Here is a 26,407-nt window from a genome sequence, read left to right as displayed (position 1 = left end):
GGCTTTTAATGAGGGGGACTGGATGGGCTGTTCTCATTCTGGTTCTGCCAATGATCAGCAGATTGCAGCTGTGCTCTGTGCCTCAGTTTCCCCTCTGACCCTTTGTCTGTCAGGTCCCTTTAGGTTATATGCTCTCACAGCTATAGACAGAATCATAGAAAATGAGGGTTGAAGGGACCTCAGGACGTCACATCTAGTCCAACCCCCAGCTCAAAGCAAGACCAGCCCCAACTACATCATCCCAGCCAAAGCTTTGTCTAGCCGGGTCTTCAAAACCTCCAAGGATGGAGAATCCACCATCTCTCTGGGTAACCTGTTCCAGTGTTTTACTAGCCTCCTAGTGAGAAAGTTTTTCCTAATATCTAACCTCAACTTCCCTTGATAAAATAGCCTCTTATGAGGTGTTCAAACAGCACCCAACCCCAAGATCCCAACCTCAAGTCAACACTATGGTGATATTTAAAATAAAATGGCAACGGCCAGGCCTTCAAGCTAACAGCATCCCTTTAAAACTCTGGTTTTGGGCACTGATTGCAGTCTTTGTTATGGCTTCTTTGCTACTTCAGGGGGGAAAAACACCAGAGAAGGAAATCTTGGCCAAGATATGTTGAGAAATACAGGGTGCTGCTACAGCCCACCCGGGGGTTTGGTCTGTGGACCGTGCAAGTTCTTTTCCTCCAAATCCTCGGCTGAGTCACAAAGAGCAGCTGACTGCAAAGCAGCATTTGCTGTGCTCTTTGAAAGGCCCATGTGCTGGACCCGCTCTCTGCAATCCATTTAGCACTTGGCACTGCTCGGAAGGCTATTTTTAAAAGGTATGCAACAGTCCCTGAAACCCAACTTTGAAGTGTGGTTCAAGGCTTTGTTGTTGTTAATAGCGACAGGGTTATTATTATTTTTTTTTTACATTTGCAATTAAATGCAAACACGAGTGAATTATTGGTCCCAAACTGGCTAAGGCAGGTCAGTTATACTGCATCAACTGGAGAGGGGCTGTGGATGTTCTCCTGTTCCAGTTTAACAGCACTTTTGATAGACTCTTGGCTTCCTCTTGTCGCTGTAAAATGCCGTGTTTCACTGTCTGTCAATTAGAAAAATTTGTTTCCCAGCCACCGATAAGTACCAGGAAAACAGACGGGCTTGTGCCAAAATGCCCTGGTCCACAGCTGGCATCTGACAATAATTCCCACAACAGGGGTGGAGCGTGGGAGGATTCCATTAAAATAAGGCACTGTCTATTTAAACAGGCAGGGCCATCCCAGAACACCAAGGAAAGGGACCAGTTTAAATGGGCATGGGTCTTTCTGCCCTCTCTAGGTCTGAATTCACTCATGCTGGCAACAATCTGTCTCGCAAGGCCTAGTGAAAGATCAGACACGCCCCAGGAGAGGTGAGCAATGCTGTGCCCATTGTACAGAACACTTGCCCAACAACTACACAGTGACCTGGTGGCAGACGCAGGAGTAAGAACGGAGGTGTTCCCGTCCCATACAACTAGAGCAGGCTGCACTGCAGCAGGATGCCTTCCTCCTGCAGCTTGTGCCCGACTCCTTTAACCCTTACCTAAAAGTCGAGGCTTTTTGCAATGCACTGGGATGGCTGCAGCACTGATTGCAGGGACAAGAGAGTCAGAGAGGACTCAAAGCCTTGGAACAGGAACTGAAAGCGCAGACAGAAGCGCAGAAAGCGCCATGAGTTAGACCAATCCTCTCAGCCCAACAGACATTCGCTGTTGGGTCAGGAGGGTTGGGGATCGAGCTCAACTTTGGAGGCAATCCAGCGAGAGAGGCTACAGGTCTGTAACCGCTTCCCCTCGTCTTGCCAACCCCTCTCCCAGCTCTGATGCTGTCTCAGGATGAGTGGGAGAAGGCAGGGGAGGGAGGTCCATTATGGAGATTACCCAACCTGCTCTGGAGTGTGGGGGGTGGATTGGAGCCCCCCATCTCAGACCACCTTCATTTGAACCCTCATATAATGAGGGTTAATTTGTCACAGGATTAGTGTGCTCTGTAGTCATGCTCTTCTGTTAGGGCACATCGGTAGACAGCTTCCAAGGGGACAATCATGCGACAAACATTACTTCTGTCTGTGCCTCGAGAGGGGTGGCGTTGTTTCCTGAAGCATCACTGTGCTACTCTGTTTGCAAGCTCAATGGAGCTCTGCTGGGGTAATCCGGTGATAACTCATGCCCTAGATCTATTATTCCAGCCTTGTCACTCCTGATCAACTCATTTCCATCCTGGAAGCCACTGAAAACAACCTATTTGCAGCCAGAAAGTGAGAGGAGTGAGAGCAAGCGCTTTCATCTGCCAGAGAGTCTGTGGGACCCTGACAGCATGGATCCATTGGAAAGAAAACCACATGACTGAGCAACACGCTAGTAAATTTGCATCCTTGAGAAGGGATTTTTTTTTCCAAACAGGGAGCCCCGGTGTCTCCCCCAACAGGGTTTTAACCTGCGATTGAGTAGGTGAGGACTGATTAAACAAGACAGCTTGACAGGGAGGGAATTAAATAACTCTTGACACACTGCATGGCAAGATAGCCCCGCATGGCGATGGCAGGTGGAGAAGATAGTTATCCTTAGGCAGCAGCAGAGCCCCAGCAAAAGCATAAAGGAATTTTTTTTTTAAAGGGATGCTGACATTCACTCCAGGCCACATTTCTCTCATGCCTGTATGAGCAGATCTCTGTCTAGCTATGGGAAGTCCTGCTGTGGTTTTATAATTTGAGTGCTGCCATGCTTTAAAATGAGCTCGAGAGCCCTCCTGGTCCCCTGGGGATGGGAGTGCCCCATCTCACTCCTCAGTTGCTCTTCCAAATGAGCATGGAGGCAAGTGCCAGCTCTGAAAGGAGCTCCACTCCCAACCCTGTTCCTGGCTATGATATGGGGTGTAAGACAGGATCCCCATGGCATAGGGAAGTGCCTCCAAAGGGATGAGACCAAGATAAAAGAAAGCACTTCCCTTGTAGATTCAGTGCCATGGAGAGCTATCCCAGCTGCAGCCTAGGCATGAGATGGAGCAAGCCCACTGACGCTCTCCTGCCCTGCGCAGCCTTGGGATGTTGTATGAACATGCAATCACTTGCTCAGATTTAACTAGCCATGCAACCAGTCACTAATATTCAGACTTACAGAAGCCATTCACCTCCAGCTTCACCAGTGCTAGACATTCGGGGAGACTTGGCTCTACTTCCATGGATGAACAGACATTTAAGGCCCCTGCTACACGTTACACATATTACGCAATTCACTGGTTAATCATGAGACACATTTAGATTGGCCATGAGTGCAAAGTAATCATCACACAATTAACTGGTGAGTTGTGCAATACACTCAGACCAGCTCCATCTGCAAAGTAATTCTCACGTGATAAAAAGAACTCTCCAAGTATAAAAAGAGACAACCAGCTATCAAGTTAGTACTTGAAAACGTGTAACAACTCTATAGCTGGTTCCTATCCAGCTTTCACTTGAGGGTGTAGCAGGGCCCTACAGGGTCACAGATCAGTGCCAAACAGTCCTCCAGCAGCCATGGCGTTGGGCACGGATGTGTTATTGTTTAAGGTGATCTCGTGCCTGCCCACGAAACAAGATGAAGGGCAATTTCCAAGCCAAGAAGCGCCAGAAGCAGGTGGACGAGCAGATCAGTTGCACGCAATGAAGAAAATTAGTCTCTCTCTCCCTTTTGTGAAATGATTAAAAATTAAACCAAACCCCACTGAATACAATTACCAACAGCCTTCATCAGCTAGCTTTCATCCCGGCACTTGCAAAGAGATCAGGGGATGTGGGGAAACAGGGGTCTTTGGCCCTTCCCTCCACATGCAGAGGGCCGTTCTTGTGTCATGGCTCAGGAGCTGTGGCAGTCAGATGCCTAGGCCAGCGGTCAGCAATAGTCCTCAAGCAGCAGGCAGAAACAGCCCAGCTCACGTCTGAGGTGGGTTGGAGCTCCTGACCTGGCCGCTGCGTCCAGTGCTGCTTCTTGCTGCTGAGTGTCGCCAAAGCCCCCCAGCTCCATGGGCTGGATCTGGCCCAGGGGCTATAGGTTGCCAGCCCCTGGCCTAGAGCTAGACGTTAGATATCTGCACACGGCTACAGCGCATACATCAGGCACCCTGGTATCCCTGAGCAGCACACGGATACCTTGGCCAGGAGAACTGTGCATGCTTTGGAGGGTGAATGACTGCCCGCCCTAAAGGAGCGAATGAACCGCGTGGATGGGCCCGTGCAACCCAGCGTCCCGTCTCTAACAGTAGCCAGCACCATGCACATGTCAGAGGAAGGAGCAAGATCCCTGCATGAGGAGACACGTGACCCAACCCTGGCCTAGCCCCGGCCATTTGCAACAGCAGAGGATTTCAAACTGTCCATTCGTTCAAGCCTGGGCTTTTCTGCTGAAAGCACTTCTCCGGGAGCAGACCTGAGACCCGGCAGAGGAACAGCCCAGGCAAAGAGGATAACGACTGTCAGTCACCAAAGGCTTGACTGGCCTTAATTGTGTCGACATGCACCCAGTGCCTAGGCGGTGACCTACTGGCCCCCGAGGTGGTACCCCCCGAGGTACCATCCCTTGAGAGACATCAGACATCTTTCTGAATGCAGCCTTTGTAGCCTGCCCATAGATCAACCCTCCTTTTAGTCCTTTTGATGCACCGGGGCTACTTTGGAGAACACAAAGGGTTGAGCTCCATGGTAGGGGCAGCTTCAGCCTACCTAAAACAGCTGTAATTAAAGCTGCTGCTGCCACCTCACATGACTGCTGCTGGAGGGGGGGTTTACTCCGGCAATCTGCCCAGGTGCACACTGGACCCTGCATTTTGTATAAGATTGAATGCTATTACAGGCCCTGCCCTACGTTTCTGCCCCAATTCTGATAACCAAGAGACCGAGCTAGAAAGAGCGGATGCATATTCCCAACACAGCGACATCCCCACCACTGACATACTTGTGAACCAACACATGCCCGACTGGTACGTCACCGGGTACCTCATTCAGACCGATTCCAAGAAGCCGACTGCCAGGTAAGCTGTGATCAAATGAGGACAGTGAAGGAGAGAAACAGCTGGATGGATTTTAGGCGAGATATCAAACACTGCAGCTTGCCGGGGTATGGCAGTGGGAGCTGAGACTTCGAAGGAAGAATCACATTAATAATACTTTGCATTATATTAAAGTGTTGTAGATACAGTCTGCTCATGTAGAAGGCAGCAAATAATGAGCGGTACCTCCCAGTGTTAATGAACCGGGACACAATTTTCTGGCCCGACCAGAAGTTAAAGTGACATCACTGTTTTGGTTGTGACAAGAGAGGGGTCATGCCAGAATCCGATTTCCCAGGAAGCAGGAATAAAACTACAAGCAAATTCTTTAGCAAAGTTTAGTGACGCTTGGTGACCCGTCTGCATGCTCCTTCTACACTGGTGGTCTGCTGAGGTCCATGGAAGAGGAGGAAAGAGAGAAGAAATGATCTTTAGCAGCTTACACAATGACCGTCCTCCTTAAAAGTGCTGCCTAAAGCCAAATTCGATATTTCCATGTTCCAGGGGTGTTGGTTGTAGCCGTGTTGGCCTAAGGACATCGGCAGACAAGGCTCTTTCGGTAAATCCGATATCTTTTATTGGACCATTGAGTTGGATGCAGCATCACTTATGGATTTATTAGACCACTGAATTGGTTTAATAAAAGATATTGGATATGAACATGCAATCACTTGCTCAGATGTAACTAGCCATGCAACCAGTCACTAATATTCAGACTTGCAGAAGTCTTGGATTTACCTAAAGACCCTTGTCTGCCTGGCTAGGGACAGAAGTCACACGTAAACTGGTTGAAGTGATCAGAAACTGGTTTACACCTGTAACAGAACAGAAGCTTGGTGCACATAAACCAGTTTCAAAAGGGCTGAAACTGGTTTCAGATAAACCTGGTTGAATGTAGTATCAGACTTAACTGATTTGGGTCAAACCGGTTTATGAAACTTCTGTCCCAGACCCCTAAATCCAAGGCATCGTTCCCATTTTACAGAGGGGGGGACCAAGGCAGGCAGATGGGAAAGGACTTGCCCCCTAATCACATACCAGCAGGCCAGTGGCAGAAGCAGGAGCAGTAACCCAGTTCCCTGCTTTTCAGGCCTGTGCTCTGCCCACTGGTCCACGCTGCCACCCTATATGTAGAGCCACAGCTCCCATCGCCTAGAGAAGACCTGGAAAAAGGCCACGTCTGAGCGTGCCAGACCCACGTTGCTGTATGCGGGATGCGTTCTTCCCACGGCATTACCAGGAACGTCCCCTAGATGACCTCGGGTACGTGAACTCGATCCTTTACATGAGCTCAGATTCCCAGGGCGAGACCCGAACGTGCAACCCTGGCTGTTTCACAGGATGCCATCAGTGATCAGTCCTCACCTCCTGCTCATCTATCACCAATCTCCATAGAAATGTTCATGCTTTTTTTACTCTGATGCAAACCCTTCTTAAAAAAAAAAATGCAAACCCACAAGCGCCAGCATCTCAGCACTTGCAAGCGCCCCTGCGACAGCCAACAAGCGAACACGGGAAGATGATCATTAAGAAAAAAGCTTCAGAAAAGCATGTGGCCTCGTACTCGGGAACAAATCCGCGTGTATCCCGCACCGTTCAGAGGCAACCCTACAATAACCGACCAATGGGAACACCAAGCAATGCAGGAAGGTATGGCAATAACAGCATGGAGTTGAATTTACAGCCCCTAAAGGGAAAAGAGGAAGGCAAAGACTTTTAGATGGCAAATGCACTGCTTTTGAAACCCTTTAAATGAGGCATTCCCAGCCAAGATCACAAATGACTTTGCAAATCAAAGAAAATGCTTCCTTCACATAGGAGCTAGTCCTCAGAAGCCGTATTCGGATTTCACGTCCGCGGATGTAAATCAGGACTAACTCCTGCGGTTTCACTCAAATGACTTTATTCACATCTGCATACCTGAGATTCAAAAATAAAAGCTGGATTTATGCCCGAGGAAAGTTCTCTGCCGAATGAATGCCCAACAGTCCCACTGAGCAGACACTGAGTTACATTAAAGCCCCTTTGTACTCCTCCGAGTAGGTGTATATTAAACACAAGTTATGCCGGATCCTTTTTAAGGCCTCTTTGCTTTCCAGAGTGGTGCAAAGGGGCTTTGGGATGAGAGCGGACCAGGCGAGTTTACCTGTCGGTTCCTCTCGGATGTGGGATGGAAATGCCAGGTCTCAAACCCTCTTCTTTGCAGTACAGAGAGGCCTCAAATTAGGTTTAAAGGTCGCTTGTGCTCATTTCTGGTCTCCTTTTATACCTTTTATCACAGCACCTGATGAAGTGAGCTTGGGCTCATAAAAGCACGTGCTGTGCATCTCTGATTAATTAGTCCGTAAGGAGCAAATCTACCCTGCCTTCTCTTTCCATACCATCAGGGTCCTAGAGTAAGCAGGACACGTGCCATCTGACATTAGATGCAGCTTTGGAGGTTGTTTTTAAGGGATATCTCTAACCACACTGCTGCTCAGGCCACCTGCAAATGCATGCTGTGAGCTGAGCTCTCATCAGCTCTTGCAAGCCTTGTCAATGGTTGGATGGAGGACCTCCAAGATCGAAACACGTGCTGCAGGAAGAGGTATCGGTGGTTCAGCACTCTGCTCCCCTCACCACCAGCATCCACCCAGTCTCCCCCACGGTGACTCCTTCTTTGCTTGGGACATGAAACTAAAGCCCCAAAGATGTTTGATTATTAAACATCCCAGGTCACTTTTCAGCAAATTAGTCCAGGATAAAATGCAGTTGAGGCAACTGCACTCTGCCTGCTGGCACGTCCTCTGCAATCATGAATGAACCCACTGTCTTGGACGAGTGTGCAGTGTGTAACTTGTGTTTCATGTCAGGTGTGACTACGCTTGCAGTGGCAAAAGCCATCCCTGTCACTGCTGTGTGTGCCATGATCCAAAAGTGCACTATGTATAATCTAATCGAATCAGTGAAGTAAATGTCAAAGTGCTTAGCTTTTACACATCTTTATGCCGGGAAAACTCCCATGGAGGAGTCCATGGGAATTTTTGCACAAATAAAAGTGCTATAGGATCCTCTGGTTCTTTTATTTTTGTTCTGCACATCTATCGCAGCACCCGATTAAGTGGGCTTCAGCTCACGAAAGCTTGTGCTATGCATCTGCCTCGGTTCGTCCCTAAGGTGCAAACGTATTCGACTTCAGACTAACCCAGCTAATGATGTGTCTCTCATTCAGGACAGTAACAGTGCTAAAATACAACCACTGCTGCCGTGAAAAATCGCACCCGTTCTCACGGCGCCCCATCAGGCCGGGTAAAACCCCACCGCCCGGCTGGCACCTGAGCGGAGGAGGTCTTTCCAAAGGCCTGAAGACGGACGCTTTAATTCTGCATGAGTAGGAAGATGTTTCTGAAGCGGCTCGGCCTTTCAGGAGTTAACTAGCAGAGCGTGACTCAATCTCACACTCCAAAGTCCCCGTATAACCAGACTTGGCACTGTGAGAAAGCTCTGCAAATCCAGAGGCTGGAGCGCGCTGCCTTCCGTTCGGCAAGAGAACGCAAGTCCCAGTTAATTGAGGAAACAGAGCCTTTTCCCCAACCCCCCCTTCAAGGCTGCTTCATTTTTTTTCAGGGCAAACACTATGAAAAGAGAGTGCCAATGAATTTGGTGGGGCACTGCCCAGCGTATGCCGCTCCCCAGCTGGCGCACGCTTTCAACCCCGTCAGCTGGCCCACCCCAGGGTCACGTCGGAGCTGCGAACCCCAACCCGGAGGGCGCACGTCTGGCACGCAACGCCCAGAGCCACCCCCGTGGGACGACAGGGAGCGCCGCGGTCCTGCGCGATAGCAGGGACAACACGCCGCCGGTCTGGGTGCCGATGCGAAAGAGGCGGTTATCATCATCCCGAGGAGGGACCTGTCAGCCCCCGTGCATCTTCCCTCAGACCATTAATCATGTGCTGACACCGCGCTGGGAAAAGATTGAATTAAAAAAAACCCAAACGAAACCACAAAACCTTGCTGCTGCTTCACTTCTCCAAATATCTGCAGGATTTCTCCTCCTTCCCTCTGTCTATACCTTGCTGCAGAAGAAAAGCTCCCAGCCCATACAGTAGTTGTTTTTTTTAAACTCCTTCTAACTACTGCACACAATTCAAAGGAAATATGGGAAACCACAATTCTCAGCTCTCCATAAGAAGCAAATGGAAAGTCACTTAAAGTGACTCCTGTCTTAAAGCGGCAGGACCCATTTTCTTTCCTATGCAAGAAAGCAAGGAGGGGGGGAAAAAAACTCCGGCAAGCCGCGTGCAGGGTCCTGGGGAGGGGGGAAGGCGCAACAGGTTTGCGCACGTGTGACACCGCGCTGGCCGCCGTCTTATCAGCCCCAGCGAAGCGGGGACTCCCAAAGGAGGGGTATCCCCCGGAAGGGGCAAGGAAAAGCAAACTGTCATTGGGGTTGCTTCAAATTGTGTGTGCGTGTGCACGCACGTCTGCCAAAGCAGTGCAAGCGCACGCTGGACTCTCCTGAGTGCAACCCAGCAAAGAGGGGAAGGGTTAAAGAAAAAGAAAAAAGAAAAAGGGTGGTTGGGGGGGAAGAGCTCACATCAAAGGAGACTTCTCTGCTCAGCAGATGAGCTGATCTATCTTCCACTTCATTTTTTTTTTTGAACAGATGAACTCAGGGCATTAGCTCCTTGCCTCTGCTAGACCCAGGGGAAGGGGGGGGGGAAAATCACTGCGTTTCTCTGGAGAAGCGGCTCGCTCTGCCGCCTTTTGCAAAGGCACTGACAGGAGAAGCCCAGGCTCCTTGATGCGAGAGGCGATCGGGACTGACACCCAACAGGAGCGGCGCCTCTGGCACAGAAGGCGAAGCAAGAAATGGGAAGTTTGAGCTGGAAAAGGGAAGGACTCTGTTCCTCGTCAAAGCCTTGGGATGCCACGGAGAGCCGAAATCCTTTGGGGCGGGGAAGCGGCCTTTTACGGCTCCCCGGGACGCTGGATGGAAATTAAAGGCAAGAAGAAAAAAGTTTCAGTCCAATGCTTCTGGCTCCAAAAGCAGGGCCCTTCAGCGAGGCACGTTACTAAAGCAAACACAACCTAGGAAATAGCTGAAGCATATGCCGGGAGCGGAGGTATGAAACACCCGGAGCACTGACATGTGGCAAGCAGCACATTTCTTCCTCCCCTTCTTTATCCCCAAGAAAAATAACGTTTCCATTACGGCGGCGAACAAACCTCAATGACAAAAGAGGGGGGGGTTTACTCACCTCATGATAAAGCCGCTGGGTGGAGGGGCTGCATTCTCCTCGGAGAAGGTTTAAAATGAAAAAAAGTCGGGGAATTAAGAGCTACAGTCTAGCCCTGTGCAGTTCCTCAGTAATCTGTGTATAAAAAGAGAAGTCTTCATTACTGACCACAGGCACGGAGACTTGCAGCTCACGCCCCCTCCAAGCTTCACCAGCCAGTAGCGCGCACAGAAGTTAGTCTAAAGGAGCAGGAGACAAGCTGAGCAGAGCCCATAGTGATTTATCTGCACCTCTGCTAGGAAGGGGAGGGTGGAAAAAAAAAAAAAGCCCGGCTGAAAATATGACACAGGAGGAAAAGTAGCTCCATGGTGTGGAGACAGGCATGGGCACATGCCAAGTCTTTCAGAAAAAAAAAAAATAAAATCAAAGCAGTGGGGGGGGGAGAGGGACACATCCCCCTTTTAATCAAACCTGAGCCAAAGCCTTAATTAAAAAAGCTGCTGCAAAATATCAGATAATGGATTGCATTTTCAGGCCTTTTTGGAAAACAATCTCACATGGCAATGTGTCTCAACTCCTGCCAGGGGAAGGAAAGCTGGCACCGTTCGGCTCTAGCAGCAAAGGCACGCGTCCGCCTTACCCCAGATCTGCTCTCACTTACACCAGTGGGACTCGGCTGACTTTGGTGCAGGGCATCCCGATTGACACTGGGGTCAAGCCGAGCAGAATCAGACCCTGCTTCCACTGACGTGAGGGCAGCCGCCCGTGATGTGTACAAGTGTCAGTGAAAGTAGACGTTGGCCCCGTCCCCCCCACCCGATTCACCGTCAGATTTGTTTGTGCTTTTGTTAAATAACACTTTTCTGGGTTTTTGTTTTTTTTTTTTAATGATGAAAAGAAAACCAGGGATTAGCCTAGTATCCCTTTTTGGAAGGCGTGGTTGTAGCATGGGGAAGCCCATGTGAAGCCAATGTGGATTTGCAGAGAAGAGAGATCGAATTGCTCTTTCGTGTTACGATCACCGCTTATGTAGCTGCCTCCCTGTGGGCTGTTATTTGTCATCTCATCCCAACAATCAAGTGGCATTTCAATAAAAAGCCTCCCCTGGATGTCATTCAAGCAGCTGCTAATACAGCATACATAAGTATGGATGCTTATTTACAGGAACAACTGCAAGAGAGTTGTGAGAAAGAAGACCTTCTGGGTTGTGCAGACTGGAATATGCAGTTTAGAGCAAATTTTTGACACCGTTTGTAATAAAGCACATGTGGGCTTAAATTGCTTACACTGAACATCTTTTTTTAAGCCTCAAAAGCAACCAAAGATCTCCCATTTTCGTTGCTCTTACAGGCGAGAACATTTCATACTTGATTCTGTCAGTTAACACGTGAGCGAGCTGCACCGCGTGCACCTTTGCCATTCCCTGTATCACAGATTCTCCCTCATTACCTTCAATTAGGCAATGAAGAGCCCGTGTATAATAATGTTCGCTCGTCAGCATCAAAGGATCTCAAAGTGCTTTGCAATCGCAAAAGAAACCCATTTTGATGAAAAGCCGAAGTTAGCCTGGTTCAAAATGTTACAACTGTCCAGCCCTGTTTTCCATCCAGTGCTAAAATGCATGGCTATATTGTACCCACTCTACAGATGGATCAGTGATCCCAGCAGAGCAAAATGACACGCAGCAAATGAGAGCTGGGAGCAGTCTCCAAATGTCCTGGCTCCCAGACTCCTAACCCTCATCATTAAATAACTTCTGATACCATGGCCCCAATCCTAAAAAGCCTTCTGCATGGGCTTACCTTTAAGTTTATGAACAGTCCCTCAAAACTGAACAGGATATAAAGCATAGTATATGTGATAGTCATATATGTGTGATATATCTATCTATCTATCATCTATAGAGAGAGAGAGATCTTTTTATAGATATATATACGCACATATATTTGACATTGTATAGGATATATGGATATATATATATAGATAAAATATATCTATCTATAGATAGATATCGATCTATCTAGATATCTATATCAATATAGATTTGGATATACATATAGATATCTATAGCTATATCTATCTATATAGATATGTACATATAGATAGATATCTATATGTATACATATAGATATATCTATCCATATGTATAGTATAGACATAGCTATCTATCTATCTAGCTAGGTATCTATCTATCTAGCTATATATATTATATAGCTAGATAGATAGATAATAGGTGGTGCTATAGGTGGTGCTAATATATTATATATATATCTATATATCTATGTTATATATAGATATATATATATATATAATATATATAGCTAGATAGATAATAGGTATCTATCTATCTATCTCTATATATTATATAGCTAGCTAGATAGATACTTCCTATACAATGCCAAACACATATCTAGTGTATTGCTTTCCTAGCATGTCACCTATTCTTTGGAGAATGCCAATGGCATGCTTACCTTTAACATCTATTACATTGAGAAAATGACTATGATTTAAAATTTTACACCCCCGCACAGAGTGTGCATTGCACACTGAACAGAATTGCACACATCCAGGCATCCTGTTATAGAAAGACAAGTAAAACAGATGCTGAGTCACTCTACTTTTGGCTAAATTGATACAAGTCCAGAGTAACTTCACAGAAGCCAACAGATTTACTATACTACAAATGGAGACTGTCCTAGGAGAGCACACTTCGACCGACACGTATGATTTTTTTTCTTTCGCAAGCACCACCCACCAGTAACACAATGACCATGAAAGTGCATGCTGTAGTCATCCGTTTGTTTTGCATCCACCGACATGAAACCGCTTACGCCATTCTTGCAGAGAGAACATTTAGTTACACACAATAAAAGAAAAAATTTATTTCAAATTTTTCAAAGTTCTCCGCATTCGCCTCGGCCAAGACAGAAATCAAAGCCAGGTGCATTTCTCTGCATGAAATGTTTCGTTAATAAATACCACTTAACAATATAAGGCCACATGAAAACAAAAGCCATCCCGTTATGTTAAGAACTCTGAATTCACTTTAACAATGCTCGTTTCCCTTCCCAGCGGTGTTGATTCCCATCTGGAGCTCAACCTTTAAGTATATTGGATATTAGCAGTAAAGAACCCCAGTCTTTCCCGCATAGGATAAATGCAAGGACTTCCAACCCACATCCAAGCTTTTCATATAAAACAGGCTGATTTAATACTGTCCATGTTTTAACAATAGGAAAATGGTCACTGTTTCAATAGAGGATTGTTGGACACTCGCTTGCTTTTATTACCAGTTGCAACACATTTCTCCATGGGCTGATAGCTGAAACTTGCCTTCCAGCTCTCACATTGACTTTGATGCCTTTAATACCTTGGCACTGTCAACGGGGCAATTCAACTGCATGCTACTGAGATCAGCTGATGTGACACAGAGATGTCCCCTTCTGCACTCAGATGGTTGTGTGGGCTGACAGAACATGTACTTGGCTCCCGATTTCCTTTCATCCCTGCCAGATGCTCACACAGAAGTGAAGTCATGCAGACCTGGGTGCCTGTTGACTTCAAGACCTGCTGATGTTTACTTGCCACTTGGAAGAGGATGGAAGAAGAGGTCATTTCCAGGAATCTGGTAGCCGTTACACAGATGGAGGAGAAGAAAGGCACAGCATGAGCTGCCTTGATATGCTGTCAGAAAAAAAACTATGGCTGTGAATCAGTGTCCCAGATTCCAAAACGCTCTTTTTTTTCACTTTTTGTGCAAGACTGACTAGATGCACAGCGAGCCAAACCAGAATCCCAGACCTCCTACTGCATGCCCACTTCAAAGTTTCCTATCTGTGAAAATCTAAATGGTCCCCAGGGTGCACCTGTATCTGCTCGGGCCAGGCTTTCAGAAACCGGATCTGCAAACCTTGCAAACACAAAACGCTAAGTTTGCACCCAAGACAGCACCAAGCTCCCAACCCAACCAAGTCATCAAATCGCTGGCCCTGGGAACCCCCATAAAGCCACTGGGCAAACATGCAAATCCACATGCAAAGTAATCTTGCATATTTGCCCAGTGCTCTAATCCTGCTCTAATTTGCTTCTCATTCTAGCACGTGTTTTACTGCCACTGCTGGACAGTGCCCCAGCTCGGTCCTGTGGGCAGTTATTTCAATGAGCCAACCATGAAAACACACATCACGCACGTGCCCAAAGGAAAGTGCAGCTTGAATGCCAGAGGATGCTTCTCTTGCATTTAAAGGCTGGCAGGGTCTCCCAGACAGACATGGAAATATTAGTCCGCGTTCAATATTGAAAGCACATTGATGTGGCCCCATTAATTTGCCGTGGCTCTGAACGAAAGCAGAGGCGGCACTGACCTTAGACTGCCCAGAGGGAACAAAGCTGTGCAATGTGGGTTATTCCTCTCTCTCCATTTGCTCAACATCTGGCTTCTGCTGGAGTCCCAGCCTCTGGGGTGCCATCCCATGAATGGGAAATGAATCCACATCTTCTGAGGACTGCAAGGTTCAACCCCCTGAGACAACTTGCAGGCGGGCTCCGACACAGACCTTTATCGTGACTACAGGTCTCTTCATTTACAAAGACTTGCATGGCAAATGGAGGAAGTACCTGGGACCGCTGAGTTTCAAAGTATTCGAAACCTGGATACCTGAAAGTATTCGAGGAACCTGGGTGCACAGCTACTATCAGCGACGACCGTCACTGCAAATTTCAGCAGAAAGATTTGTCTCGTTGGATTGAAAAGGTTTTTAAATGTGAGATGTTGTGATGAGCTCCAGCTATAAAGCCGCTCAAAGAGGCAACCAAGGAAGAAAGAAAAAGGAATAGCCGGGATAGGCTGAGTTTCTGTGGATAACTGCAGTCAGGCCTCTGCTAAAGCTATAGCTGCACCTCGTTTCCTCTCTTTCTTCACAAAGTCAACTCCTTAGAAAACTCATTTGCAGAACCGAGTCTAATCTTACCCTGGGAAATACTCAAGGATCAGCTCAAGTCTAAAAGAACAGTTGACCCTAACTTATGTACATCTCCGCCGAGATGGACCAGATCAGTGTGGGTCCAGTGTCTGCAAGTAGGGTTTCTTCTGTCCTAGCTCCCTTTGGTAATGCATACGAATACAGGTGCTAAAATAGGAGCAAAACTCCCAGTTCGGGAGACAGACGCACATATACATTTTAAAGGCAGGTGTGTTTGAGACGTACCTCCAGGGCCTCATCCCCACACGGAGCAATACGTAATGCATGCATGCGCACGTGCACCGACTCAAACCAGCGCTCAGCAGACGCTGGCCCAGACTGCTGAAAAGTGCCGACTAATCCGAGGTGCTGCAATTTAGGGCCTAACGAACGTTCAGGAAGTGCTGAGTCAGTAAGAAGCAAACAGGACCCCGCGTTCATCAAATCAGCCCCCAGACATCTCAAACCCAGGAGCCCTCGACACTGAGGTCCCCACCATTAAACGCCACTTCTAAAAACCCGGCAGGTTGCCTACACATCACATCCAAAGACGCACACAACCTGCTAAATATGCCGAACCCAATCCTTTTATGGGTCTTTCTCTGGATCATCAGCCCATCACAGATGGCACGTGCCAGTTTTTAGTTGGTGAATGATACGGTCCTGTTTCAATTGGGTTTGAGCCCAATTAAAATAAATAACTGGCCTAGAACGAAGGATTTAGGTTTGTTGGCACCCCAGGCATTAGGTGAAAAAGCGGGGCAGGGCAAAGGAGCAGATATCTGGGCAATCCTTAAAGCTAGCAGAGAGACAGCATCCTTTTCTAACCCCTCCTAGACATTCAGTATGGGAATCCTGCTAATGAAAGGAAAACAGAGCGGGGCTGAGGAGCAGAGGCCCAGGGTGTGGTAATTCAAGAAGGCAGGACTCAAGGCATGAATGAAACCTTTCACTGTGGTCCAGAGAAAGCCAGTGGCACACAGGGTTGAGGAATTCAAGGGCTCTGTACACCAAAACAGGCAGCAGAATACATTAACAGGGATATGGAGACATAACTTTCCTTTAATTAGCAGGCAGGGGTGATTGTGGACAAGCCGGACTGGAAAGGGCAAACGGTGCGAATGCTAGCCTGACGCTCACGGAGAGGAGGATGATAAAATGCATGAGAGCAATACAGAAAAGGCCCCGAATGCCAGATTCGAACTCGCCGTCCTTATTTTTTCCTGTAATTATGTCTCTGAGGGATAACTAAAATGTACATTTTTGTCTAGGGCCTGTACAGTTGATTCAGAAGCCTGTTCAGTGAAAGGCTTCTCTGATAAAGAGATGTATTGATACTTACCCTAACTACCCATGCCAGCAGCCAGTCTATTTTACACCCCACTGTATTATGAACAAACTATTCTCTTTTGCAGCTTGGTGCGTTCACACGCCGGCACGCACTCTGTATGCACACTCGTCAGCCCCCCGCTGAGCGATGAATGGCTATAGTGTACAGAAATGACTCGCTGCTATTGGCTTTCCAAACACTTGCGGGAAGGGAAAAAAAAAGGTATAAAGATTTCTTCAGACTCTCTGTCCAAAGTTATCCTACCTTTCTCTCCCCTATGCCTCCTTCCAAATAAATAAATAGAAAGCAGAGGAAATTATTCCTTAATACTCCTGTACAAAAATAAATTCAGCTTTCTCTCCTTTGTCTTCACTCTTCAGGCAGGGTGAGTTCAACTCTCCTGCCTCTCACCCATGTCTGCTCCCCCGTCCCCTCCCTCCTAACCTGCTTGAAATAACTTGCTATATAAGGTTCCTATAAGTAATTTCCGGTGTTCCCAATGTTTCTACTTTAAGTCCATAGCTTTGAATCCAGCCTTAAGTTGTTATCCTACGATGGCGTTTCTGAGGATGCTGTGAAACGTGTCCGAGGCCACTGCCCATCTCAGTACTAGTTACTAAGCCAAACTCCTTAGCATTTTTTTCCCATCCCTGCTATGCCGCAAGTTGGGATTTGTTCCTTTTGCAGGGGAGATGACAGCCACCAAGCGAGCAAGACGAGCGTGTGACTTCTGCCCATGGGCTTCCTGCGTCCACGCTAGGACAACCTCGGCCCAGATGCTAGGATGGTGAGAAGGTATCAGGCGGATAAGGGAGCTGGCAAGCCAGGGACTGAATGGGCTGTGGCGTGTGAACCACCCCGACCGGCCAAGGCGCGCTGGCTGCACGGTGCGAGGGAAGCTGGCACGGCCACGGCTCGTGCTGGATCTGAGGTCTGGATCTTATTTATTTATTGGGATTCTTTAAAAATGCACCTTCCAGCACTGTGGGCAGGGGCGAGGGACAAGCGCAGGTCATCGCTTCCCAGGGCTAACGGAGTTCGCGGCCACGTGATGCACGTGCACAGGTCGCAGAGTCACCCTGGGAGCACCAAGGGCACGCTGATCGCAAAGGGTGGTCCAGGGGTCTTGGCCTGACCAGGTGGTCCAGCCTGTGTCAGCTTGGAAGTGAGTCCAAATGTCCCTGGAGCCAGGCTGATTTGGACGGCTGGCCCCCTGGACAGCTCTGATCCCCCCCGGAGCAGCCATGGGCATGGGCAGCATTCGCACTGGGCTCCCAGTCTGAACCGCAATGCAAGTGGAGGGAAGGAAAGGCACCCTGAGATGGACTCAAAATGCAGGTGGGAATTTAGGGAATTCTAATTTCTAATGCCTTTTTTTTTTTTTTTGGATCCAGGACTTACTGCAAAGTTTAGGGGCATTTTCTTTCGGGCAATAACTTGGGTGTCGCCTCTGCACGGATAGGAAAGCTGCCAATGAGGCCAACAGGCTGCAGCCGCAGAAACCCTCAACAGAGAAAAGCTTTTCCTCCCTGAAATACCTAGCACCGGGGAGAGAGGTATTGTCACGATGCTCTCGTCCGAGTTCACTTGTGTCACTCACCACTTGTAGCCCTGCCCTGCAGCACCAATATTAGCACACGGGGTCAAGAGAGCAAGCGCTCGGGGTGTCTCTTACCCTCTGAAGAAGAGTCTCTCCCTCTCTTCCCAACCGTAGCAGGCTTAGCATTTGTTTGACTAAAGAGTGAGGGGAGACAAGTCATTCTTCAGGCCTCCCGGAGCAATCCTGGTACAGCGGCTCCAGGGAAATCTCTCACATTCACACCCAGCAGCTAAATGCACAGCGATGGCAAAGCTGAGAATGCATATAGTACGCCTCTGTGCCTCAGGCCTTCCAGTTTGCCGGACACATAGATGGCATTATATTTAGCTGGCCCCAGATCTCGGGCACAATATTTTTTTTAGCAGTGGACTAAATATTTTTAACATATGCAAACATGCATGACTAAAGCAGCTACAGAACCTGGGAACGGTGACGCTGATGGGCTTCCAGGGCAGAACAATGTCGGCTTTCTATTCCCCACGCAGCACGGCTCTGCCGGGAGGATAAACTGTGCAGCTTTGGAGGGGGAAAAGAAAAGGGGAAGTTTTCAGGCTAATTTTATAACCACGCTGTAACGAGGGAGGCGAAATTCCTCCAAGTTGTAGAATTGACAATACACAGAGACATAATTTGTCACACACACACACACCATTTATACGTGCACTTTGCATGCATTCTGCATTCAGACAAATACAAAGGTGCCAGGTTGAGCGAATGGAGCAGAAAGCTCTGAAGCAGGTAAATGGGGCACTATCAGCACCAGATATCCAGGGACTAAAACAGCCTAAAGGTCTTTACGTTGTGCAAGCTCTCAGAGAAGCAAAGCAAACCTCAAGCGTGCAGAGGTAGGGGTGACACAAGGCACCCGTGGTGGGATACAGGGCCTTTCACCTTTGCACTGGTAGGATACGTACAGCCAGGCCAGCAGCAACCGAAGGGTGTTATCTGGGTGCAGCACCGCACTTAGGTAGCCCCGGGCAAACTTTTAGTATCAGGCCCCTCTTTGCCAGAGATAATGACAATAATAATTGGACAACAGGAAAAAAATGTCTATTTTCAGGCCTCCTTTCTGTCGCTGCCCGGTTCGGCCATGCCTGTATCCGGCCCTGTCTGGGTCCCCTTTAGCAGTCCTTGTAATGTGAGCTGGGGGTCATTAATAGTGCATTTGCACAATAGGCAGGTCTTGTTAGGGCCAGGGACCTCGCTGCTCCAGCTCTTGTAAGAAGGGTGAGGTTTGAAATGGATGATCGATCAACCATTTGATAGCGGGTTTGGTGATCCATGAAGTCTTTAAAGGAGCACTAGGAGACAGAGCTTTGGATCTGCAGGGTCGGAGACCCAAACCCTGTCTTTATGATGAACCACATCAAATCTTGGCTCTAAAGCTTGAGACGTTTGGATCTAAAATGCACCCACATTGTGTGACTTTAGCCCACCTCCAGGACTGATCAAGCTGTCTCAGACTATACAGGCAAGATTACGGTGTCTGCTCATTTATCACCATCCTGTTTTAATAGTGTATTGCAGCGATGCCCAGAAGGCCGAATTGCAATCAGGTCACCTCCTCTGCTAGCCTCACAGGGTGCGTCTAACACATTCATTAATACACAGCAGTTACCAGGGCAAACAAACTCTTTGGGCAGAGGTGATATTTTTTATTAGACCAACTAAATAGTTGCCCAAAGTTGGTCTAGTAAAAGATATCACTTCTACCCAAGGTGTTTGTCTGCCTTTGTGCTTAGACCAATATGGCTACAGCCAAGATCCCTGCAACAGTAGTTACTACGCATTTAGTTTAGCACTTGCTTAATGAAGAACTAACTACAGTACTACAGTTACTGTGCAGTAGCGCCAGTGCACAGCTTTTTGGTGACACTTACTGCACAGTAGAGTAGTAGCCTCGTTTTTAACCGGCACAGATGGTGATTAGGCTACTGCGCAGTAAGTGTCTTGTGTAGACGTGCTCACAGTGGGAGAGTTTTTGCTCCAAACAGGTGGCAGGTTCAAGACCAGACAATTCAATTCAATTCGATTTCAATGCATTAAGGATTCAGCAACTGCTTGCACTGCCTGGTTTCCCCGTGAGTTCAACGATTGCCGGATCCATCCCTGCTGGCAGCAGAGATGCATAAGTGCTTAAGCCAGGCCCCAGAGCCCTACGGTGGAAGCAGCAAAGACAATTAAAGAGGAATATGACTTGGTCTTTCCCTCTCTCCTCCGCAAGGAAATAGCCACAACAAACCTGAGACCAGACAGTAAACTGTGGTTAGGAAAAGAGCAGGAGTAAACACGTTGTTAGGGCTGAATTGACAGGTTCGTGGGTGGGGCGGGAGCAGAGGCGAGCTCAGCGCCGAGGCTGGGAGAGGAGCCGTCGCAGAGACATAAACAGATGAGATTGCAGAGCCGGAGGAGGACGCTGCTGTTCCAGCCTCGTGGCCTTTCCACCCTAGACGGAAACGGCACTTGGGGCATTTCCCACGCAGAGCAGAGCGAATACACGGCACGCATTATTGCAACGAGGCCCCGGGCATGGCTGAAGATGCCACCAGGCCTTTAACATGGATTTGATTGCCCTTGTTATCCTTCTTTCCCCAGTCACTGGTTCATGAATTGCCCCCCGTGGCATGGCTTGGAGCTTCATGGATACCAGGAGCCCCGTGGGCGAGGGCGAAGCCATTTCTCCCGCTGCTGTAGATGGACCGTAGCTGGGCAAGTGACGGGATCCAACTGCATTCTTGGCATAGTTCTCGCTCATAAATCTGTCCTCTGGTGCACAACATCCTACCAAAGACTATTTGGCTGATTTCCTTGTTGTGTCATTCCTTACTGGTTCCTTATTTCGGAGAATCTCAAACATTTCTCCTCTCTGAACATCTGCGATGCCTGTATGTAACATATTCCTAACAGCGAGGCGTTACGGCTCTCCGCAGGCCAGGCGCTAATGTTAGGTGCGTGCGATTATCCACTGCTGAAAGTACGTGTCCTGCACGTGTTTGCATGTTTGCAAACATACCTGGTCGCATCTGTGCATGGCACACATTACTAACCCAGCCCTCGTACACAACTCAGAAGTCAGTAGAGCATTTTAGACTTTTCCTCTCCTTTCAAGTGAGTTTTGTGCTGGTGAAATGTGTGCCAGACTGTCAGGGGAGACGGCGCTCTTCTGTTTACCTACAACATCTGTCAGGGACGATCCAGGTAAATTTATCCTGCTTCAGGGTGGGCGGATGGACCAGACGATCTCTCGGGGTCCCTTCTAGCCATAGACGTCTATGAGCACGGGCCTGAGCCAGGGAGCGACCAAACAAATTAGGAAGCCGTAAGGGACACGACTTCCAAACGCGAGTGCCAGATTAAATATGCTTGCATAGATATATTCCCATCGTTCCTTCCAGGTCCCTGCTGGACATTTGGCACAGGTCAGTATGATTGATAGCATCGACCCAGGACAGTCCCAGCACTGGAATAATAGTGGGTATTGTAGTACACGACGGAGCTGTGGGAGACCAGGAGGAAGCCTGAGACTGGGCTAGCAGCAGGTGTGGAGGGTCAAGATTCAGCAGCCTCTGCCAGACCTCCTGGCAGTCCCGGCCTAAAATCTGCAAAGGTATTTCCCATCTCCTGGCAGCAACTCCGCGAGAGCAAATCTGGCCCCAAATGCAATCTTTTGCTCCTGTCCTAAATGTTTAACCAAGCCTCTGCCTAGGTCTTTGCTAGAGACTCCAGCCACTCGCGCTAGGGGCAATATTTCTGTCCCATCACTACACTTCCAAAGCCCTCGGGTAAAGCTGGCGTGGCTCACTTTGCTTGCTGACCTGGCATCAGCTTTCGCAGACAAAGCACTTTTGGGGTCGATCTGAGCCTTGTGGACAGGAGGAAGGCTTTTGCCGGGGTAGGTCCGCTGGCACAGCTCTCCGGACACAGCTTGTGAGTGCAGACTAGGCCGAAGGCTAAAAGAAATATCTACTCCAATATTTGCAGTTTGTGTCCAGTCAAGCCAAACACGCGTGCTGGCGCCTTGCTCGCCGCTCCAACAAATGAAGCCTCGAAACGCAAGCAAAAAAGCATGTGAAGCAGAAGAGAGAGGTGCTAGCTAAAACCAAGGATGCTGCAGGGCAGCGTAGGTAACGACCTCTGGTCCCGCAGGATCCAGACACCTGTTGTCCCTCCTGGCATTGCCAGTTTGCATCCGTTCAGAGCTGCGAATTCCAGCTCCGGGCTTTGCCAACCCACCTCGCCACCGGCAATATTTGTATTTGGTTTGGAAATGTCGACGTCCAGCATTCCCCGTCAAACGAGCCGCGGGAGCGAATTCCCCAGAGCGGTGCCAGAGGAACGGCACCCACGTCGGCGCGGCAGCAGACGATCCGAACGTGGCTTCCTGGAGAACACGTCGTCCCGCCGCCGGCCACGGCCAGGTTCGAGCGTCTGTGGACCTGGCAGCGTCTCACAGGCAGCCTTTCTCCCCGCTTCCCATTTGAATACACTGTTTATCCAAGGCTGCGGAGTATTTTGACCTGACGGATGTGGATCTGAAGGGCTCAATTTTCTGGATATTTAGATCCAGAAAGATTGTGATTATGTCAAATTAAGCATCTGGCTGCTCCGGAGACAGAGGCTGCAACGGGATCCGAACTTCTTCCTCTGTCTGCAGAGGAAAACAGACGGCAGCTAAGGAGCATCGGGAGCCGAGACCTTGCTGAGCTCAAACTCGTGTGCCCCCTTGGCCAGATCCAGGCTGTGGGGCTCCTTGTAGGCTAGATCTTGGCCTGCCCTCCAGTGGCAGGGTGAGCAGCAACATCATTAACTGCTGCAAATGCTCGAACCGCTGTGTTGCTGCAGGGATTTATGTAGCCATCGCTACAGAAATGAGTTTGCAATGGGCTCCGCACCCCAAAATCTGGTAGCAAGCCCCATCCCTGCTCACCCCACCACTAAGGTCCCATCCCCTCCAGCATCTGGGGGCTGGATGACCTTGCTCCATGGGCTGGATGTTCAACCCCTGTGCTTTAGAGGGAGAGCATATGAACAGGGCATGTCTGCAGTGACCCATCCCTTGTCAGACCCTCCCTGACACCCCCTGTCCTTTGATTCATCTATCATAAATAATAAAAGCCTAAAAATCGCGCTACAGAGGATTTAATCTTCCCTGTGAGGACGTCATCCAACCAGACCTGGCTCCCTCTGGAAAGAGCTCTCCGGTGGATCCGGCGGCCGAGCGGATACGCTCATCTCCCCGGCTGTGAAGGCAGATGGCTAGAGCTGCGTGGACAGTGCAGGGGATCAATTTGGGTGCAGCAGGACCCGATGCCCATCCGCTGCACCCAGACTCGTCTCCAGACATCTTGACACTCATGCCACTGGCTTCACACAGGCCTGGACGAGACGGTGCAAAGCTTTCCCTCGCTTAAATCCAACTCGCGTGCAAGTCATGACATCATCTCTACCCAATGATGTCGTGGTTGTCTTCAGAGCTGAAGGATGACCAACAATTTTCCATGCAACGATGTTGTCCTACTCGCTTGTGCCTATTCACGCTGCTCATTCATGATTTGTGCCCACACCATAATGAAAGGGGAACAAATATCAGCAGAAACACATGCTGCCATTTTTCTCCCCAAATTTTTTACTCGTTTTTGACAAGCTCCAATAGGCTCAGATCCAACAAAGCAGCCGGGGATTATCTTTATACACACGTGCAGTCCTTTTGATACCAGTGCCATTACTCATGGGCTTAAAGCTGGGGATCCTTTGACCCCAGCTGACTTCCCAACCTGGGGCAGGGGCTGGACTCGATGATCTTCCGAGGTCCCTTCCAGGCCTAATGTTTACGAATCTATGAGAACTAAGCACGTGCTTAAAAATGTTGCTGGTTCATTGCCATGGTCAAGTTCAATCAGCGGTCCTCCCACCCTGACCTAATGCTGTTGGGTTTGGCTGTATAATACTGTAAATTTTGCTATACAGGAATATAGGTTTGGAAGGGAGGTCCCTGCTCACCGAATCCAGCCTCAGCTATCACAAGCAATCGAGTCCTTTAATGTTGCTTGCTCCATCTTGAAAAACTCATTAGGTTTCCCTCTCTCCAAGTCCATAAATGACTTGATTTTTTTTTACAAAGCCTAAAGTAACGCACAATGTCTGTTTAAAATGTACGGTGCCCTGTAATTCTAGCCCATGTTTGCCCAATCCTGTAAGGAGAAGCAGCTTTTAGATGGAGTTTTTCACGGCGTATATAAAAGAAATCAAACCAGCTCCTGAGCCATTCTGCCGGCTAGCGTGCTCCCAAACTCAGGGCCAACACCGGTTCCTACCCTGCAGTTAACACAGAGGGTTATAGTCTTATCCAGACACACAGAAAGGTACGCCTGCAACTCCCCTGCGCGTCGAGATGAAAGGCTGCCTCACAATCGCCGTTTAATTCCGGATAAGTGTTTTTCCGCAAAATTATGAGAGAGGAAATTCAATATTATTTTAGGACTTGCCTTTGCATAATAACTAATAGGACGAGGAGAACAATTCTGTATTCATATTAAACACAAACAAGCACATTCCAATAATGTTACACTTCTGACTTCAACCCATCAAAGGCAATTCAGTGTGAAGACTCAGACCTGTCCCCAGACAGACCCAGCATGCTAAAACTTCCCACTGGAAGAAAAAAAAATGCAGTAGCTCAATTTTAGGTACCACCTGCCATTTAAACTGGAGCAAACTGGGACAATGTGTGCCCTAGGAGGCATAAGACACGTCTAGCGGGTGCATGAAAAGAAAAAAAAAAAAGGGGGAAAGGGATGGAAAAATAGAGAACTAGGAAGAGAAACTAAAAATGAAGAATAAGCTAACAGTAGGTTGGTAGACACATTACAGTGTAGTCTTGGTGTCATTTTAAACTTATTATTATCTGTATGATCCCTTATTCTTATTACCTGTAGCATGGAATCATAGGGGTATGCATGAATGAAGAAGGGGGTTTGAAACCCCCAAAAGTTTAAGAGCTGCTAGGACTCAGTGAGATCAGTTATAAAAAAAGCAAAGACATGAGTTGAGAAAAGAAGAACGAGATCTTTATTCTTCCTGGGATGAATCTGGAAAATAAATGGACTGGATGAGGAGGCGAGATGCAGAGAGACGGCAGGAGACGCGGCGGAGAAGGCTCCTGCAAAAGAGACATCCAGCTCACGTGGATGGACAGAGAAAATCCCAGTATTATGGAGGAAGGAAATGGAGACGTAGGAAGAGATGTCAATAAAGGGAGCTTGGAGTCAGTTCCTGGGAGGTTACAAATAAATCAATAAATACACGAGAGCAAGTCTGAGCTGAATCCAGGCATGTGCAATGAGTCGCTTCAGCTGCATAGGAAGATCAAGGGCAAGACATCGGAGCTGGGCATACGAACTCCCTTGGACTGCCGGCCCCTTATGCCTCCGAACATCTACCCCACGAGTGTCATCGCCTTCACCTGGGCACAGGACACCTGCCCATAGCCGGGTCCCTACTGAGCCTTGCTGCTGAGCAAAAGCAAGATGCTTAACAGGGGCATAGCCCCAGTCATCCTTAACTCATGTCCTAATAAAAGTGGGGCATGCAGGAGCCACTGCTGGAGTGAAGGGAGCCATGTCACGGACACCAGGGACACTAATTACACACGGATTGAGGATGGATGTCTTTTGGAGACGTGTTGAGCAAAGGCGGCTTTGGAAAGAGGCAGCTTAATGTGGGGGGGGGGGTGGCAGCCATACATTCCCCTCCTAGCTGGTTTTTGCAACTATAAATCAAGTCCCATCCATTGAAAAAGGCATCCATTGAAATGGGAGGAAAGTGAGACCGGAGTCAGCTGCATACCTCTATCCTAGCGGGGTCGAGGGCTAAGTTCACCCTAGAGATATCCCAGTCTATAACTCCACGAAAACCTGACCGCTCCACTTGGAGACTTGGGTTTCTGAGCCATCCCCTCCCAACAGACACCCACGAAGTTGGTCTTTGAGTTGTCCTGAGCACATTCCCAAGACGGATGCCATCTAGCCATGACTATGACCTTGAAAAGCTATTGGCAGCAGCAACCGGCCCTGGATGCGTTAGTTTATAAGTGGGTCCTGCTCTGGATCCAGCGCAGGATGCTTTCGGTGTATTGTGTGCAAGATAGAGAGAGAGCACGCTCTGGAAATCGGAAGCCACCCATGAGTTTTCCTCTGAGGAAAGGCTAAAGAGTGTAGTGCAAACAGAGCTCGGTGTGAGCCAGACCAGCCACCG

General features: G+C 48.6%; 1 protein-coding gene across 3 annotated transcripts in view; it reads right to left on the bottom strand.

Annotated features, from left to right (window-relative positions):
• The window catches only part of ZNF469 (zinc finger protein 469), a 365,046-nt gene that overhangs the window by 72,867 nt on the left and 265,772 nt on the right, over positions 1–26,407 (bottom strand). Inside the window, exon 1 of one of the 3 annotated variants that reach the window (XM_059713932.1) lies at positions 10,285–10,482. The exons of the other annotated variants lie outside the window; for them this stretch is intronic. The gene's annotated coding sequence lies outside the window, so the exon portion shown is untranslated. Of the gene's footprint in view, positions 1–10,284; positions 10,483–26,407 lie in introns of those variants that run through there. 3 annotated transcript variants of the gene reach the window in all.

Source organism: Alligator mississippiensis, chromosome 10 (assembly GCF_030867095.1).
Source record: "Alligator mississippiensis isolate rAllMis1 chromosome 10, rAllMis1, whole genome shotgun sequence".
Classification (NCBI taxonomy): domain Eukaryota; kingdom Metazoa; phylum Chordata; order Crocodylia; family Alligatoridae; genus Alligator; species Alligator mississippiensis.
This window is presented reverse-complemented; position numbering and strand designations above follow the sequence as displayed.